Source organism: Salvelinus namaycush, unplaced genomic scaffold, assembly GCF_016432855.1.
Source record: "Salvelinus namaycush isolate Seneca unplaced genomic scaffold, SaNama_1.0 Scaffold484, whole genome shotgun sequence".
In the NCBI taxonomy this organism is placed as follows: Eukaryota; Metazoa; Chordata; class Actinopteri; order Salmoniformes; family Salmonidae; genus Salvelinus; species Salvelinus namaycush.
The window spans coordinates 157212-163524 of NW_024061180.1; positions in this window are offsets into that span (position 1 = coordinate 157212).

Here is a 6313-nt window from a genome sequence, read left to right on the forward strand (position 1 = left end):
ATCTCGATGAAATGTTTCCTTTAGCCTAACGCTACTGTGGTAGCCTAAATTCATGACTTTTTTATTCATCCTAGCTTACATAAAAAGCATAATTCTAAGATCAACCCCCCCAAAAAATGAGTTTGTAAGATTTTATTTAGTTTTCCTACCAGGAAATACAGTAGAAGTCAAAAGTTTACATACACCTTAGCCAAATACATTTAAACTAAGTTTTTCACAATTCCTGACATTTAATCCTTGTAAAAATTCCCTGTCTTAGGTCAGTTAGGATCACCACTTTATTTTAAGAATGTGAAATGTCAGAATAATAGTAGAGAGAATGATTTATTTCTGATTTTATTTATTTCATCACATTCCCAGTGGGTCAGAAGTTTACATACACTCAATTAGTATTTGGTAGCATTGCCTTGAAATTGTTTAACTTTGCCTCCTTGCTCGCACACACTTTTTCAGTTCTGCCAACACATTTTCTATAGGATTGAGGTCAGGGCTTTGTGATGGCCACTCCAATACCTTGACTTTGTTGTCCTTAAGCCATTTTGCCACAACTTTGGAAGTATGCTTCAGATCAATGTCCATTTGGGAGACCCATTTGCGACCAAGTTTTAACTTCCTGACTGATGTCTTGAGATGTTGCTTCAATATATCCACATAATTTCCCATCCTCATGATGCCATCTATTTTGTGAAGTGCACCAGTCCCTCCTGCAGCAAAGCACCCCCACAACATGATGAAAATTAAATCAATCAAATGTTATTTGTCACATACACATGGTTAGCAGATGTTAATGCGAGTGTAGCGAAATGCTTGTGCTTCTAGTTCCGACAATGCAGTAATAACCAACGAGTAATCTACCCTAACAATTTCACAACAACTACCTTATACACACAAGTGTAAAGGAATGAAAAATGAAGAATATGTACATAAAAATATATGAATGAGTGATGGTACAAAACGGCATAGACAAGATGCAGTAGATGGTATCGTAATGTAGGGTATGTAAACATTATATGAAGTGGCATTGTTTAAAGTGGCTAGTGATACATTTTTCATCAATTTTTACATTATTAAAGTGTCTGGAGTTGAGTCAGTATGTTGGCAGCAGCCACTCAATGTTAGTGGTGGCAGTTTAACAGTCTGATGGCCTTGAGATAGAAGCTGTTTTTCAGTCTCTCGGTCCCTGGTTTGATGCACCTGTACTGACCTCGCCTTCTGGATGATAGCGGGGTGAACAGGCAGTGGCTCGGGTGGTTGTTGTCCTTGATGATCTTTATGGCCTTCCTGTGACATCGGGTGGTGTAAGGTGTCCTGGAGGGTAGGTAGTTTGCCCCCGGTGATGCGTTGTGCAGACCTCACTACCCTCTGGAGAGCCTTACGGTTGTGGGCGGAGCAGTTGCCGTACCAGGCGGTGATACAGCCCGACAGAATGCTCTCGATTGTGCATCTGTAAAAGTTTGTGAGTGCTTTTGGTGACAAGCCGAATTTCTTCAGCCCCCTGAGGTTGAAGAGGCGCTGCTGCGCCTTCTTCACCACACTGACTGTGTGGGTGGACCAATTCAGTTTGTCCGTGATGTGTACGCAGAGGAACTTAAAACTTACTACCCTCTCCACTACTGTCCCATCGATGTGGATAGGGGGGTGCTCCCTCTGCTGTTTCCTGATGCTGCCACCCCAGTGCTTCACGGTTGGGATGGTGTTCTTCGGCTTGCAAGCCTCCCCCTTTTTCCTCCAAACATAACGATGGTCATTATGACCAAACAGTTACATTTTTGTTTCATCAGACCAGAGGACATTTCTCCAAAAAGTACAATCTTTGTCCCCATGTGCAGTTGCAAACCGTGGTCTGGCTTTTTGATGGCGGTTTTGGAGCAGTGGCTTCTTCCTTGCAGACCGGGCTTTCAGGTTATGTCGATATAGGACTCGTTTTACTGTGGATATAGATACTTTTGTACCTGTTTACTCCAGCATCTTCACAAGGTCCTTTGCTGTTGTTCTGGGATTGATTTGCACTTTTCGCACCAAAGTACGTTCATCTCTAGGAGACAGAATGCGTCTCCTTCCTGAGCGGTTTGACGGCTGTGTGGTCCCATGGTGTTTATACTTGCGTACTATTGCTTGTACAGATGAACGTGGTACCTTCAGGTGTTTGGAAATTACTCCCAAGGATGAACCAGACTTGTGGACTTGGCTGATTTCTTTTGATTTTCTCATGATGTCAAGCAAAGAGGCATTGAGTTTGAAGGTAGGCCTTGAAATACATCTACAGGTACACCTCCAATTGACTCAAATTATGACAATTAGCCTATCAGAAGCTTCTAAAGCTATGACATAATTTTCTGGAATTTTCCAAGCTGTTTAAAGGCATGCACAAAGTAGATGTCCTAACCGACTTGCCAAAACTATAGTTTGTTAACAAGAAATTTGTGGAGTGGTTGAAAAACGAGTTTTAATGACTCCAACCTAAGTGTATGTAAACTTCCGACTTCAACTGTATGCATGCAGCATTGGTGTGATCAACTTGGCTCTGAGAGGTTCCACGACAAAGATATTGTAATTCCAAAACCAATGAGCCTTCGAGTCAGAATTATGCTGTTGGGTGCGCCTCATGCTTGTGGAATCAACTTTTGTCTTCCTTAAAAGCATTGTTGTTTCTTTGCTAAACCCTTTGTAGAATACCAAACAAAGATCAGAATGCCCTGAATGCTGGCTTGAAAGCTACCATGAGTAGTACTGCTTGTATTATTGGCATTTTGCAAACAATCAATGATTTAAACTTCCTTTCATACTCTAATGCTGACCGATAGTGTTAGATTGTTGTTCTGGAGTGTTCTTTGACACACTCAAAATGAACTTTTATTGATTGAGTGTCACAATTCTGTCAAACAGAATTCACAAATTGAAGAACATCTGTCAACTGTAAGCCAGATACTAAAACATCAGCATACTGTATGTCATTTCATATGGTATTTACAGTTGTGACTCAATTAAGACTTATCAGAATTCCAAGCCTTCTCTCAACCATGACAAGTGTCCTCATGACCTGATATTCCATCTCACTCAGTCATTGCATGTAAACTGGACACACACACACACACACACACACAGCCATAACAATTTACATGATGGGATAGAAACAAGGTCAGAATTTGCATCTCTCTCTCGTTTCATCCTATCCCCAAGCTTTCAGGTAAAGTGCTTTTTAATCAAACAGGTAGCCTTTTGGCAATCAATGTTTACTTCACTTTATCTGTCATAAAGCTTTTAAAATAACATTTCTTAAAACGCCATTTATTTATTTAATTACATATGCATGGCGATAGATTACATTTATCCTCATATATCAGTGAGTTGTTGACGGTTTGACATAACACTGCTCTCCCATAGCATACCACTAGAGGGTAGAAAAACTACAAATACCAAATCTAACCTCCCAAAGCTGCTAGTCAACACCATTGAGGTATAAAAGAATGGTCAACACCCTGCTCATTTTTAATTCACAGGACACCAGATACAAGCATTTCGCTACACCCACAATAACATCTGCTAAACACGTGTATGTGACCAATGAAATTTGATTTCAGGTTGTTAATGGAGCCTAGGGCGTCCTTATAAATAAAAAATGTCCATATCGACTGAACATCTTCATCTTGTTTTGTACTACACTCTCGTGGAAGCGTTGAACAGAGTAGCTGATTTGGTTCTGGGAGCAGAGATTCATCTTGGACCGACAGACAATACAGCTGTGCTCTGGATAATGATGATGTCATAATTATAGGATGATGAGATTGTAATGAATCCCCCGGATCCCATGGAAGCCTCCACTTCCTCCTCATAGCAGCTCGTCCCAGATCAGTTTGGGCTGTATAGCCAACTGGTATGACCATAGCGGCTTAGCTATAGAGCAGATCTGGGAACAGGGTATCCTCCCACACACTGGTCATTTTCATTAGTAAGAAAACAACAGTTTCTCACTAGATAGGTTCAGGGAGTCACTCCCTCCCTGGTATGCTATGGGAGAGCAGGGTATCGTCAGACAGGGCCACAGTGTCCCCCGATGTGCGGGGGAGCTAGGGTCAGTCTGTCCTACCTGGTGTATATCTCCTGTCTTATCTGGTGTCCTGTGTGATCTTAAGTATGCTTCCTCGAATTCTCCCATCTCTCTCTCTCTCTCTCTCTCTCTCTCGCTCTCTCTCTCTCTCTCTCTCTCTCTCTCTCTCTCTCTCTCTCTCTCTTCCTCTCCCCTCCCGGAGGACCTTAGCCCTAGGACCAGACCATGCCACAGCACTACCTGGCCTGAGGACTCCTGGCTGTCCCCTCCCTAGTCCACCTGGTCATGTTGCTGATCCAGTTTCTGCTTTTCTGCCTGAGGCTATGGAACTCTGACCTGTTCAGCGGACGTGATACCTTATCCCGGATCTGCTGTTTTGACCCTCTCTCTCTCTATACTGCACCTGCTATCTCGACCTCTGAATGCTCAGCTATGAAAAGCCAACTGACATTTACTCCTGAGATGTTGACCTGTTGCACCCTCTATAACCACTGTGAATATTATTTGACGATGCTGGTCATCTATTAAACTTTTACAACATCTTGAAGAACAATCTGGCTATAATGGCCATGTACTCTTATAATCTCTATCTGGCACAGCCAGAAGAGGACTGGTCACCCCTCAGAGCCTGGTTTCCCTCTAGGTTCCTGCCTTTCTAGTGAGTTTTTCCTAGCCACCGGGCTTCTACATCTGCATTGCTTGCTCTTTGGGGTTTTAAGCTGGGTTTCTGTATAATCACTTTGTGACATCTGCTGATGTAAAAAGGGTTTTCTAGAAGAAAAAAAATATGACAGAAAAACACATGAATGTGTTTTTGGAACACTGCACTTTATCACGTTTTCACGTGTAGTTTCATGTTGTCACATGTTATCACATTAACTTCACATAAGATCACATGATAACATGAAAACGTGTTTTTGGAATACCTCACATGTGAAATGCATCTGTTTTTTCACCATAAGGGCTGTTTTAGTCTGTTTTCTTCCGTTTGGTGCCAAATGAACATGGCCCAGGGCGCCAGGAAAGCATATATCCTCCTTCCTAGCTCCCTACCCTACAGCCCAAATCCTGCAGCTGTTGTCTCTGAGGCCTGCTGGCCTGGCAGGACTGACATGTGGGGGTGGAAGGATGGATGTCTCTGGCCATCTTTCACTCTCTAGTATTTGTCTTTCTTTCTGCTTTCTCTTGATCTCTCTTTCTCTGTATTTCCCTCTCTCTCTCCCTCCAACCCTGCTCCTGTCTCTCTACCAACATGATAGCAACACGTTTATATATAGACTATAGATCAAGAGAAACAAAACTGGAAAATAATCAGGGCTTTGACTGACAGAGCTAGCTTCCCAATCCCCCTATATGCGTTGGCTGTGGTAGCCATGTTGGTTTAGTAGCCCAGTGATAGTTTTGTTGTTTTGACTAAAAGGGATGGCTGCTGGCCTTCCCCTCACCCTGCCTGGCTTTGCATTGCTGGGTTGCAACGTACATATAGCACATAATTAATGAGAATGGGTTGTTGTTTGGTTGTCTGGACAGCAGCAGTGCACATGTCACTGGCCGGGCCCTCCCTGTGTTTCCTGCAAGACTCCAACACACACAGAGAGAGAAACTCACAACCCTCACACCGTATCCAGTCGTCTCATTCGTCTATGTCTAAGCCCCTCTGCCTACCCTCCTGCCTATGCCTGTTTTCATCTCTCCCAGGGAGAGAGGGAGAGAGACAGGGATTGGAGGACGGAGGGAGAAGGGGAGTGTCCAAAGGAGAGGGAGGGGGAGGAGGGAAACGAGAGTTGCGAGGCAAAGGACTGGTCACATGACCAACAGCCAGAGCTCTGTTTACAAACCAATGAGAGAGAGAGAGAGAGAGAGAGAGAGAGAGAGGAGAGAGAGAGAGGAGATTGAATTGAGAGAGGCAGAGGCAGAAATATAGGAACAGCAGCAGCAGCAGCAATAGCAAAAGCAGCAGAGGAGGATCGAGGCAGATTTCTAGACCACCATTATGGATTGAGACGGAGAGGGAACCCGGCCACCATGACCAGGTCAGCTGGAGGTGGGAGACTGTCTTTGTCTCAACATTTTTCTCAATCGAAGCAGCAGATGGTTAGAGGGAGAGTAGGAACTTCCCCCTCCTAAATACACACAGACACACACACATACACACTAGCAAAATATCCCAGCTAGAAGACTGTTCTTTGTGTTTTGGGGGAATCATGTTTTTCCTGCTGTGAAGAGTACGCTCTACCCCCCTAGTAGATCAGGGCACTGAAGGAG